The sequence below is a fragment of the Scyliorhinus torazame genome, chromosome 4 (assembly GCF_047496885.1).
Source record: "Scyliorhinus torazame isolate Kashiwa2021f chromosome 4, sScyTor2.1, whole genome shotgun sequence".
Taxonomy (NCBI): domain Eukaryota; kingdom Metazoa; phylum Chordata; class Chondrichthyes; order Carcharhiniformes; family Scyliorhinidae; genus Scyliorhinus; species Scyliorhinus torazame.
Window position 1 is genome coordinate 47650618 of NC_092710.1, and position 13450 is coordinate 47664067.

At 45.2% G+C, this 13450-nt stretch overlaps 6 non-coding genes across 6 annotated transcripts; all 6 read right to left on the minus strand.

Annotated features, from left to right (window-relative positions):
- Nucleotides 1-4979: 4979 nt before the first annotated feature.
- Nucleotides 4980-5052, minus strand: trnak-uuu (transfer RNA lysine (anticodon UUU)). Its single transcript has one exon. It is a non-coding gene; the product is annotated as a tRNA-Lys (tRNA).
- Nucleotides 5053-6124: 1072 nt separating this feature from the next.
- On the minus strand, nt 6125-6198 carry trnat-ugu (transfer RNA threonine (anticodon UGU)). Its single transcript has one exon. It is a non-coding gene; the product is annotated as a tRNA-Thr (tRNA).
- Nucleotides 6199-6651: 453 nt separating this feature from the next.
- On the minus strand, nt 6652-6724 carry trnak-uuu (transfer RNA lysine (anticodon UUU)). The gene has a single exon. It is a non-coding gene; the product is annotated as a tRNA-Lys (tRNA).
- A 1061-nt stretch (nt 6725-7785) lies between these two features.
- Nucleotides 7786-7859, minus strand: trnat-ugu (transfer RNA threonine (anticodon UGU)). Its single transcript has one exon. It is a non-coding gene; the product is annotated as a tRNA-Thr (tRNA).
- Nucleotides 7860-11623: 3764 nt separating this feature from the next.
- Nucleotides 11624-11696, minus strand: trnak-uuu (transfer RNA lysine (anticodon UUU)). The gene has a single exon. It is a non-coding gene; the product is annotated as a tRNA-Lys (tRNA).
- Nucleotides 11697-12756: 1060 nt separating this feature from the next.
- trnat-ugu (transfer RNA threonine (anticodon UGU)) lies at nt 12757-12830 on the minus strand. The gene has a single exon. It is a non-coding gene; the product is annotated as a tRNA-Thr (tRNA).
- Nucleotides 12831-13450: the final 620 nt, after the last annotated feature.

Here is a 13450-nt window from a genome sequence, read left to right on the forward strand (position 1 = left end):
TGGGAAGGGCACTGATTCCGAAGGTGACAGGGACGGAATATACGGCCATAGCCATTTCGGACCACGCTCCACATTGGGTAGACCTGGAGGTAGGAGAGGAAAAAGAACAGCACCCACTCTGGAGAATGGATATGGGCTTATTGGCGGATGAGGGGGTATGTTTAAGGGTAAGGGAGTGCATTGAAAGGTACTTGGAGCTTAATGACAATGGAGAGGTTCAGGTGGGAGTGGTCCGGGAGGCGTTGAAGGCGGTGGTCAGAGGGGAACTGATATCCATAAGGGCACATAAAGGGAAGCAAGAGGGTAAAGAAAGGGAGCGATTGTTGAAAGAACTTTTGAGGGTGGACAGGCAATATGCAGAGGCACCGGAGGAGGGACTGTACAGGGAAAGACAAAGGTTACATGTGGAATTTGACCTGCTGACCACGGGTAAGGCAGAGGCACAGTGGAGGAGGGCACAGGGTGTACAGTATGAGTATGGAGAGAAGGCGAGTCGGCTACTGGCCCACCAATTAAGGAAGAGGGGAGCAGCGAGGGAGATAGGTGGGGTGAGAGATGAGGAGGGAGAGATGGAACGGGGAGCGGAGAGAGTGAACGGGGTGTTCAAGGCCTTCTATGAGAGGTTATATAAGGCTCAGCCCCCGGAAGGGAAGGAGGGAATGATGTGTTTCCTGGATCAGCTGGAATTCCCGAAGGTGGAGGAGCAGGAGAGGGTGGGACTGGGAGCACAGATTGAGATGGAGGAGGTGGTAAAAGGGATTGGGAGCATGCAGGCGGGGAAGGCCCCGGGACCGGACGGATTCCCGGTGGAATTTTATAGGAAATATATGGACCTACTGGCCCCGCTTTTGACGAGAACCTTTAATGAGGCCAGCGAAAGGGGGCAGTTGCCCCCGACTATGTCGGAGGCGACGATATCGCTCCTTTTGAAGAAGGAAAAAGACCCGCTGCAGTGTGGGTCGTACAGGCCCATTTCCCTTTTAAATGTAGATGCTCAGCTCCTGGCCAAGGTGATGGCGACGAGGATAGAGGACTGTGTCCCGGGGGTGGTCCACGAGGATCAAACTGGGTTTGTTAAGGGGAGACAGCTGAACACGAACATACGGAGGCTGCTAGGGGTGATGATGATGCCCCCACCAGAGGGGGAGGCGGAGATAGTGGTGGCTATGGACGCCGAGAAAGAATTCGACAGAGTGGAGTGGGACTATCTGTGGGAAGTGCTGAGGAGATTTAGTTTTGGAGAAGGGTTTATTGGATGGGTACAGCTGCTATATAGGGCCCCGGTGGCGAGTGTGGTCACGAACAGGCAGAGGTCTGACTACTTCCGTCTTCATAGAGGGACGAGGCAGGGGTGTCCCCTGTCTCCGTTACTGTTTGCATTGGCGATTGAGCCCCTGGCCATAGCACTGAGGGGCTCCAGGAAGTGGAGGGGAGTACTCAGGGGAGGAGAAGAACACCGGGTATCTCTGTATGCGGATGATTTATTGCTGTATGTTGCGGACCCAGTGGAGGGGATGCCTGAGATAATGCAGACACTCAGGGAGTTTGGGGAATTTTCGGGGTACAAATTGAATATGGGGAAAAGTGAGTTGTTTGTGGTGCATCCGGGGGAGCAGAGCAGGGGAATAGATGATTTACCGCTGAGGAAGGTAACAAGAGATTTCCGGTACTTAGGGATTCAGATAGCCAGGAGTTGGGGAACCTTACATTGGCTTAATTTAACAAGATTGGTGGAACAGATGGAGGTGGATTTTAAGAGATGGGATATGGTGCCCCTGTCACTGGTGGGTAGGGTGCAGGCGGTCAAAATGGTAGTCCTCCCGAGATTCCTTTTTGTGTTTCAGTGCCTTCCGGTGATAGTCATAAAGGCTTTTTTCAAGAAAATTGAGAAAAGTGTCATGAGTTTTGTGTGGGCCGGGAAGACCCCGAGAGTGAGGAGGGGGTTCTTGCAGCGTAGCAGGGATAGCGGGGGGCTGGCACTACCGAGCCTAAGTGAATACTACTGGGCCGCCAATATCTCAATGGTGTGTAAGTGGATGGGAGAAGGGGAGGGAGCGGCGTGGAAAAGATTGGAGTAGGCGTCCTGCAAAGGAACCAGCCTAAAAGCACTGGTGACGGCGCCGTTGCCGTTCTCCCTGAAGAAATACACCACAAGTCCAGTGGTGGTGGCAACGCTAAAAATTTGGGGGCAGTGGAGACGACATAGGGGAAGGACGGGAGCCTCGGTGCGGTCCCCGATAAGAAATAATCATAGGTTTGTCCCGGGGAGAATAGATAGGGGATTTGGAGCATGGCAGAGAGCTGGGGTTGTGCAACTGAGAGATCTGTTCGTAGACGGGACTTTGCGAGTCTGGGAGCGCTGACGGAAAAATATGGGTTGCCCCAAGGGAATGCATTTCGGTACATGCAACTGAGGGCTTTTGCGAGGCAACAGGTGAGGGAATTCCCGCAGCTCCTGACGCAGGAGATTCAAGATAGAGTGATCTCAGGGACATGGGTAGGGGATGGTAGGGTGTCGGATATATACAGGGAAATGAGGGACGAGGGGGAGATCATGGTGGATGAGCTGAAGGGGAAATGGGAAGAAGAGCTGGGGGAAGAGATTGAGGAGGGGCTGTGGGCTGATGCCCTACGTAGGGCAAACTCGTCGTCCTCGTGCGCCAGGCTAAGCCTGATACAATTCAAGGTTTTGCACAGGGCGCATATGACCGGAGCAAGGCTCAGTACATTTTGCGGGGTAGAGGATAGGTGTGGGAGATGCCCGAGAAGCCCAGCAAACCACATGTTTTGGTCATGCCCGGCACTGCAGGGGTTCTGGGTGGGGGTGACAAAGGTGCTTTCGAAGGTGGTGGGGGTCCGGGTCGAGCCAGGCTGGGGGTTGGCTATATTCGGGGTTGCAGAAGAGCCGGGAGTGCAGGAGGCGAAAGAGGCTGATGTTTTGGCCTTTGCGTCCTTAGTAGCCCAGCGAAGGATATTGCTTATGTGGAAGGAAGCCAAGCCCCCGGGCGTGGAGACCTGGATAAATGACATGGCAGGGTTTATAAAACTAGAACGGATAAAGTTCGCACTAAGGGGTTCGGCTCAAGGGTTCACCAGGCGGTGGCAACCGTTCGTTGACTACCTCGCAGAACGATAAAGGAAATGGGAAGGCAACAGCAGCAACCCAGGGGGGAGGGGGGGAGGGCTCGGGTGGGTCCTCAGGGGTGTTTTTGTATAGATATTTGTACTTGGTTATGTATATTGGATTGTTTGATTTTATTTCTGGAGAGTTATTATTTTTGTTATGGCAGTTGCCATTTAGTTTATATATTATTTATTTATTTGTTAAAACGGTCACTGTTATTTATATTGTTTTATTGTTGTAAAAATGAAAACCTTTGTATTGTTTTGTTTGGCCGAAAAATTTGAATAAAATATATATATATTTTTTAAATGAGGCCTGTAACGATAAAACAGTGACATGTTATAAAACAGTGGTTGCAAAAGTTTGACGTGTGAACAGTCTCATAAGTCCAGTCTAGTAGGTAGGCGACGAATTCGGGTGGACCGCCTCAAGGGTGGGTCGAGAACAACCGGCTGAGGTGCGAGCCTGGCCACGGGTGGCGACAGAAGGGGCATGGTGTATGGCAGCTCCACGAAGTCGCTATCAGGAACCAGTGGAGGACACGGCATCTGTGTAGGGTCCCGTTGCGAGCGTGGAAGTAGGCGAAGGGCTCGGCGATTGCGCCTACGCACAGATCCATCCGGCATGCGTACCAGGAACGAGCGGGGAGCCACGCATCGGAGAACTTCGGCAGGTGCTGACCAGCCACCGTCTGGTAGGTGGATGCGGACGTTGTCTCCAGGGGCCAGGGAGGGAAGATCAGTTGCCCGTATGTCGTACGACCTCTTCTGGCGACCACGCTGAAGTTGCATCCTATGCAGTACCGGAGCATGGTCTATTGTTGGTGCCAGGATGGAAGGCACAGTGGTTCTGAGGGCGCGACCCATCAGCAGCTGTGCTGGTGAGAGACCAGTGGCTAGTGGGGCCAAGCGATAGGCCAGCAGGGCGAGGTAGAAGTCCGACCCGGCAGCAGCAGCCTTGCAGAGGAGCCGCTTGGCAATGTGAACGCCCTTCTCCGCCTTTCCATTGGACTGGGGATGCAGAGGGCTGGATGTCATGTGTGTGAAGCCATACGAAGCAGCAAAGGACAACCATTCATGGCTGGCAAAACAGGGCCCATTGTCCGACATGACAGTTATCGGAATGCCGTGGCGAGCAACGGTGTCTTTGCAAGCCCTGATGACAGCAGACAACGTCAAATCGTGCAGGCGTATGGCTTCTGGGTAGTTTGAGAAGTAGTCAACTATGATGACATAGTCCCTGCCGAGCGCGTGAAATAGGTCGACACCCACCTTGGCCCAGGGGGACGTCACCAGCTCATGGGGCAGAAGCTTCTCAGGAGGTTGCGCCGGCTGAAACCTTTGGCAGGTTGTACAGTTGAGAACCATGTTGGCAATATCGTCACTGATGCCCGGCCAGTATACCGCCTCTCGGGCCCCCTCCGTCTGCACTTCTCGACCCCAAGTGGCCTTCGTGTAGTTGGTCGAGAACCAGCTGGCGCATGCTGTGCGGAATCACAATCCGGTCCAGCTTCAGGAGGACACCATCAATGATGGCTAGGTCGTCTCGTACATTGTAGAACTGCGGGCACTGCCCTTTGAGTCATCCTCCCATCATGTGGCGCATCACTCGCTGCAGAAGGGGGTTGGCCGCAGTCTCTCAGCGGATACAGCCCACACTGGAGTCGTCAGCCGGCACATTTGCCGCTGTAAAAGCCACCTGTGCCTCGACCTGACATACGAAAATTCTGGACGGCTGTTGCAATTTGGCAAACACGACGTTGTCACGGTTCTTCCACTTTCCATAAAGCATCCTGCATTCTTTATTTTTATTTCCAACCGTTCATTGGGAAGCAAACGCCTTGAGCCAAAATCAAAACCCTGACAGGGACTTGAACCCTGGACCCTCAGATTAAAAGTCTGACGCTCTACCGACTGAGCTACCAGGGCCCATTTCAACAATGCTCTCATAGTTCAGTTCAAAGTCTCATATTGTATCTTTTGAATTTCCTTCACTGGTCATTCAGCCTATCCAGCTCATTTCCCTCACAAGCAGACCGGCAGCCTCCCTTCGGCTTTCTTTCTCAAATTCTTCAACTTGGACTCGCATTTTACCAATGACCTGTGATGTGACAACTGTTGTTACCCAGGGACATGCACTGGGACTTCAAGACATTGAAGATTACGGTTCGGTCGCTGAGATATCAGTGGGAAGCTGCAGAGGTACAGATTGTATTTTGAGAGAGGGAATAAAGCGTGTCATCTGTTGTCTGTTGTGGCAGAGTGTGAACGAAAGTAAGTTCATCTAGTAAAGTAACAAATTATGCAAATCGCAAAGTTTCAGGGTGTAAATAGATCTGTCAACGCCACATCTTCATGGAAAACGCCCCATCCTTTATCCCGCCCAAATCGTTCTTGCTGACATGCAGCAACATATATCGTCCAATAAAAAGGCAAATTACTGCAGATGTGAAATCTGAAAAAAAACAGGAAATGATGGAAAATCTCAGTGGGTCTGGCAGCATCTGTGAAGAGAGAACCGAGCTAACGTTTCGAGGCTGGGTCACTCTTCATCAGAGTAAATCATTCAATCATTCAATCTTTGCTCACAGACATCGCTGACAGACATTCAAAATGTTCCTATGGATTTCCTGAGGTCAATCCTGTCGTGCATTCAAAGGAAAATACTGCACATGTTGTGAATGTGCATGAGTAGCTAAAAATGATTGGATTAAAGATCATAAAATTTGAGAATGTCTGTGGAGCCAGACACAAAGTTAATGTTTCAAATCCGTGTGATCCTTATTCAGAGATGAAGCGAGGTTACATGCAATGGAGTAGATGAGGAAAATGGCAGTTGAGTGAAAAATGGGAGATATGAAGGTTTGAATCAAGTTTGGCATAAAGCAAGGGAAAGCAATCTTGAAGGTCAGTACCACAGAAATGTTGTCAACATTTTCTGTGTTCACAATTGAATGAGGAGCATTCTTCACAGGCTCCGTGCTTAAACCTGAATGTATAAAGGTATTGCTGAGATTTGAACTCAGGATCTCCTGATTACAAGACAGGCACTTTAACCATCTAAGCCACAGCACCAACCTGCAATACTACTTTGCAAGTGTAGAACAGATTTCAATTGGTTTGATGAAACATCAGTATTGTTGATTTCTCCTGCTGACTTTGAGAGTGCAAATTAAAATATGCTTCGGCACTGGGCTTTTGAAACTGAAAAATTGCAGTAATTTCTGAAAGTTATTAATTTAAAAGCAGTTCTGCAGGAAAGAAGTATACAAACAGGAAATATTTTGCGAATTGGCAAATTATTAAACATGGCCAGAAAACTACAGTGGTATAATGCAGGACAAGACCAGGAGAAAGTTTTTACACTCACTGAAAATCTCGCAAAAATTCTATAGAATTCTGGACGGCTGTTGCAATTTGGCAAACACGACGTTGTCACGGTTCTTCCACTTTCCATAAAGCATCCTGCATTCTTTATTATTATTTCCTACCGTTCATTGGGAAGCAAACGCCTTGAGCCAAAATCAAAACCCTGACAGGGACTTAAACCCTGGACCCTCAGATTAAAAGTCTGACGCTCTACCGACTGAGCTACCAGGGCCCATTTCAGGAAAATTCTCATAGCTCACATCAAAGTCTCATATTGTATCTTTTGAATTTCCTTCACTGCTAATTCAGCCTCTCCAGCTCATTTCCCTCGCAAGCAGACCGGCAGCCTCCCTTCGGCTTTCTTTCTCAAATTCTTCAACGTGGACTCGCATTTTACCAATGACCTGTGATGTGACAACTGTTGTTACCCAGGGACATGCACTGGGACTTCAAGACATTGAAGATTACGTTTAGTAGCTGAGATATTAGTGGGAAGCTGCAGAGATACAGATTGTATTTTGAGAGAGGTAATAAAGCGTGTCATCTGTTGTCTGTTGTGGCAGAGTGTGAACGCAAGTAAGCTCATCTAGTAAAGTAGCAAATTATGCAAATCGCAAAGATTCTGGGTGTAAATAGATCTGTCAACGCCACATCTTCATGGAAAATGCCTCATCCATTATCCCGCCCAAATCGTTCTTGCTGACATGCAGCAACATATATCGTCCAATAAAAAGGCAAATTACTGCAGATGGGAAATCTGAAAAAAAACAGGAAATGATGGAAAATCTCAGTGGGTCTGGCAGCATCTGTGAAGAGAGAACCGAGCTAACATTTCGAGGCTGGGTCACTCCTCATCAGAGTAAATCATTTATCATTCAATCTTTGCTCACAGACATCGCTGGCAAACATTCAAAATGTTCCTTCTGAATTTCCTGAGGGCAATCCTGTCATGCATTCAAAGGAAAATACTGCACATGTTGTGAATCTGCATGAGAAACTAAATATGATTGGATTAAAGCTCAGAAAATTAGAGGATGTCTGTGGAGCCAGACACAGAGTTAATGTTTCTAATCCGTGTGATCCTTATTCAGAGCTGAAGCGCGGAGTACATGCAATGGAGTAGATGAGGAAAATGGAAGTTGAGTGAAAAATGGGAGATATGTAAGTTTGACATAAAGCAAGGGAAAGCAATCTTGAAGGTCAGTACCACAGAAATGTTGTCAACATTTTCTGTGTTGACCATTCAATGAAGAGCATTCTTCACAGGCTACATGCTTAAACCTGAATGTATAAAGGTACTGCTGAGATTTGAACTCAGGTTCTCCTGTTTACAATACAGGCGCTTTAACCATCTAAGCCACAGCACCAATCTGCAAAATAGCTTTGCAAGTGTAGAACAGATTTCAATTGTTTTGATTAAACATCAGTATTGTTGATTTCTCCTGCTGACTTTGAGAGTGCAAATTAAAATATTCATCGGCACTGGGCTTTTGAAACTGAAAAATTGCAGTTATTTCTGAAAGTTATTAATTTAAAAGCAGTTCTCCAGGAAAGAAGTATACAAACAGGAAATATTTTGCTAATTGGCAAATTATTAAACATGGCCAGAAAACTATAGTGGTATAATGCTGGATAAGACCAGGAGAGAGTTTTTACATTAACTGAAAATCTAGCAAAAATTCTTGATAATTCTGGACGGCTGTTGTAATTTGGCAAACACGACGTTGTCACGGTTCTTCCACTTTCCATAAAGCATCCTGCATTCTTTATTTTCATTTCCAACCGTTCATTGGGAAGCAAACGCCTTGAGCCAAAATTGAAGCCTTAACAGGGATTTGAACCCTGGGCCCTCATATTAAAAGTCTGATGCTCTACCGACTGAGCTACCAGGGTCCATTTCAAGAACACTCTCATAGCTCACGTCAAAGTCTCATACTGTATCTTTTGAATTTCCTTCACTGCTCATTCAGCCTCTCCAGCTCATTTCCCTCGCAAGCAGACCGGCAGCCTCCGTTCGGCTTTCTTTCTCAAATTCTTCAACTTGGACTCGCATTTTACCAATGACCTGTGATGTGACAACTGTTGTTACCCAGGGACATGCACTGGGACTTCAAGACATTGAAGATTACGTTTAGTTCGCTGAGATATCAGTGTGAAGCTGCAGAGATACAGATTGTATTTTGAGAGAGGGAATAAAGCGTGTCATCTGTTTGTTGTGGCAGAGTGTGAACGCAAGTAAGCTCATCTAGTAAAGTAGCAAATTATGCAAGTCGCAAAGATTCTGGGTGTAAATAGATCTGTCAACGCCACATCTTCATGGAAAACGCCCCATCCTTTATCCCGCCCAAATCGTTCTTGCTGACATGCAGCAACATATATCGTCCAATAAAAAGGCAAATTACTGCAGATGTGAAATCTGAAAAAAAACAGGAAATGATGGAAAATCTCAGTGGATCTGGCAGCATCTGTGAAGAGAGAACCGAGCTAACGTTTCGAGGCTGGGTCACTCTTCATCAGAGTAAATCATTTAATCATTCAATCTTTGCTCACAGACATCGCTGACAGACATTCAAAATGTTCCTACTGGATTTCCTGAGGTCAATCCTGTCGTGCATTCAAAGGAAAATACTGCACATGTTGTGAATCTACATGAGTAGCTAAAAATGATTGGATTAAAGATCATAAAATTTGAAGATGTCTGTGGAGCCAGACATAAAGTTAATGTTTCAAATCCGTGTGAACCTTATTCAGAGCTGAAGCGAGGTTACATGCAATGGAGTAGATGAGGAAAATGGCAGTTGAGTGAAAAATGGGAGATATGAAGGTTTGAATCAAGTTTGGCATAAAGCAAGGGAAAGCAATCTTGAAGGTCAGCACCACAGAAATGTTGTCAACATTTTCTGTGTTCACAATTGAATGAGGAGCATTCTTCACAGGCTCCATGCTTTGACCTGAATGTATAAAGGTACTGTTGAGATATGAACTCAGGATCTCCTGTTTACAAGTCAGGCAGCTTAACCATCTAAGCCACAGCACCAATCCACAGAATTGCTTTGCAAGTGTAGAACAGATTTCAATTGTTTTGATTAAACATCAGTATTGTTGATTTCTCCTGCTGACTTTGAGAGTGCAAACTAAAATATTCATCAGCACTGGGCTTTGGAAACTGCAAAAATTGCAGTTATTTCTGAAAGTTATTCATTGAAAAGCAGTTCTGCAGGAAAGGAGCTTACAAACAGGAAGTATTTTGCGAATTGGGAAATCATGGCCAGAAAACTACAGTGGTATAATGCTGGATAAGACCAGGAGAGAGTATTTACATTCACTGAAAATCTAGCAAAAATTCTTGAAAATTCTGGACGGCTGTTGCAATTTGGCAAACACGACGTTGTCACGGTTCTTCCACTTTCCATAAAGCATCCTGCATTCTTTATTTTTATTTCCTACCGTTCATTGGGAAGCAAACGCCTTGAGCCAAAATTAAAACCCTGACAGGGACTTGAACCCTGGACCCTCAGATTAAAAGCCTGATGCTTTACCGACTGAACTACCAGGGCCCATTTCAACAATGCTCTCATAGCTCACGTCAAAGCCTCATCTTGTATCTTTTGAATTTCCTTCACTGGTCATTCAGCCTCTCCAGCTCATTTCCCTCGTAAGCAGACCGGCAGCCTCCCTTCGGCTTACTTTCTCAAATTCTTCAACGTGGATTCGCATTTTACCAATGACCTGTGATGTGACAACTGTTGTTACCCAGGGACATGCACTGGGACTTCAAGACATTGAAGCTTACGTTTAGTTCGCTGAGATATCAGTGGGAAGCTGTAGAGATACAGATTGTATTTTGAGAGAGGGAATAAAGCGTGTCATCTGTTGTTTGTTGTGGCAGCGAGTGAACGCAAGTAAGCTCATCGAGTAAAGTAGCAAATTATGCAAATCGCAAAGATTCAGGGTGTAAATAGATCTGTCAACGCCACATCTTCATGGAAAACGCCCCATCCTTTATCCCGCCCAAATCGTTCTTGCTGACATGCAGCAACATATATCGTCCAATAAAAAGGCAAATTACTGCAGATGTGAAATCTGAAAAAAAACAGGAAATTATGGAAAATCTCAGTGGGTCTGGCAGCATCTGTGAAGAGAGAACCGAGCTAACGTTTCGAGGCTGGGTCACTCTTCATCAGAGAAAATCATTTAATCATTCAATCTTTGCTCACAGACATCGCTGACAAACATTCAAAATGTTCCTTCTGGATTTCCTGAGGTCAATCCTGTCATGCATTCAAAGGAAAATACTGCACATGTTGTGAATCTGCATGAGAAACTAAATATGATTGGATTAAAGCTCAGAAAATTAGAGGATGTCTGTGGAGCCAGACACAAAGTTAATGTTTCTAATCCGTGTGATCCCTATTCAGAGCTGAAGCGAGGTTACATGCAATGGAGTAGATGAGGAAAATGGAAGTTGCGTGAAAAATGGGAGATATGGAAGTTTGACATAAAGCAAGGGAAAGCAATCTTGAAGGTCAGTACCACAGAAATGTTATTCACCATTAAATGAGGAGCATTCTTCACAGGTTACATGCTTAAACCTGAATATATAAAGGTACTGCTGAGATTTGAACTCAAGATCTCCTGTTTACAAGACAGGCGCTTTAACCATCTATGCCACAGCACCAACCTGCAATACTACTTTGCAAGTGTAGAACAGATTTCAATTCGTTTGATGAAACATCAGTATTGTTGATTTCTCCTGCTGACTTTGAGAGTGCAAATTAAAATATGCATCGGCACTGGGCTTTTGAAACTGAAAAATTGCAGTAATTTCAGAAAGTTATTAATTTAAAAGCAGTTCTGCAGGAAAGAAGTATACAAACAGGAAATATTTTGCGAATTGGCAAATTATTAAACATGGCCAGAAAACTACAGTGGTATAATGCAGGACAAGACCAGGAGAAAGTTTTTACATTCACTGAAAATCTCGCAAAAATTCTTTAGAATTCTGGACGGCTGTTGCAATTTGGCAAACACGACGTTGTCACGGTTCTTCCACTTTCCATAAAGCATCCTGCATTCTTTATTTTTATTTCCTACCGTTCATTGGGAAGCAAACGCCTTGAGCCATAATCAAAACCCTGACAGGGACTTGAACCCTGGACCCTCAGATTAAAAGTCTGATGCTCTACCGACTGAGCTACCAGGGCCCATTTCAAGAAAGTTCTCATAGCTCACATCAAAGTCTCTTATTGTATCTTTTGAATTTCCTTCACTGCTAATTCAGCCTCTCCAGCTCATTTCCCTCGCAAGCAGACCGGCAGCCTCCCTTCGGCTTTCTTTCTCAAATTCTTCAACTTGGACTCGCATTTTACCAATGACCTGTGATGTGACAACTGTTGTTACCCAGGGACATGCACTGGGACTTCAAGACATTGAAGATTACGTTTAGTTCGCTGAGATATCAGTGGGAAGCTGCAGAGATACAGATTGTATTTTAAGAGAGGGAATAAAGCGTGTCATCTGTTTGTTGTGGCAGAGAGTGAACGCAAGTATGCTCATCGAGTAAAGTAGCAAAGTATGCAAATCGCAAAGATTCAGGGTGTAAATAGATCTGTCAACGCCACATCTTCATGGAAAACGCCCCATCCTTTATCCCGCCCAAATCGTTCTTGCTGACATGCAGCAAAATATATCGTCCAATAAAAAGGCAAATTACTGCAGATGGGAAATCTGAAAAAAAACAGGAAATGATGGAAAATCTCAGTGGGTCTGGCAGCATTTGTGAAGAGAGAACCGAGCTAACATTTCGAGGCTGGGTCACTCTTCATCAGAGTAAATCATTTAATCATTCAATCTTTGCTCACAGACATCGCTGACAAACATTCAAAATGTTCCTTCTGGATTTCCTGAGGTCAATCCTGTCATGCATTCAAAGGAAAATACTGCACATGTTGTGAATCTGCATGAGAAACTAAATATGATTGGATTAAAGCTCAGAAAATTAGAGGATGTCTGTGGAGCCAGACACAGAGTTAATGTTTCTAATCCGTGTGATCCTTATTCAGAGCTGAAGCGCGGAGTACATGCAATGGAGTAGATGAGGAAAATGGAAGTTGAGTGAAAAATGGGAGATATGTAAGTTTGACATAAAGCAAGGGAAAGCAATCTTGAAGGTCAGTACCACAGAAATGTTGTCAACATTTTCTGTGTTGACCATTAAAAGAAGAGCATTCTTCACAGGCTATATGCTTAAACCTGAATGCATAAAGGTACTGCTGAGATTTGAACTCAGGTTCTCCTGTTTACAATACAGGCGCTTTAACCATCTAAGCCACAGCACCAATCTGCAAAATAGCTTTGCAAGTGTAGAACAGATTTCAATTGTATTGATTCAACATCAGTATTGTTGATTTCTCCTGCTGACTTTGAGAGTGCAAATTAAAATATTCATCGGCACTGGGCTTTTGAAACTGAAAAATTGCAGTTATTTCTGAAAGTTATTAATTTAAAAGCAGTTCTGCAGGAAAGAAGTATACAAACAGGAAATATTTTGCGAATTGGCAAATTATTAAACATGGCCAGAAAACTATAGTGGTATAATGCTGGATAAGACCAGGAGAGAGTTTTTACATTAACTGAAAATCTAGCAAAAATTCTTGATAATTCTGGACGGCTGTTGTAATTTGGCAAACACGACGTTGTCACGGTTCTTCCACTTTCCATAAAGCATCCTGCATTCTTTATTTTCATTTCCAACCGTTCATTGGGAAGCAAACGCCTTGAGCCAAAATTAAAGCCCTAACATGGATTTGAATCCTGGACCCTCATATTAAAAGTCTGATGCTCTACCGACTGAGCTACCAGGGTCCATTTCAATAATACTCTCATAGCTCACGTCAAAGACTCATACTGTATCTTTTGAATTTCCTTCACTGGTCATTCAGCCTCTCCAGCTTATTTC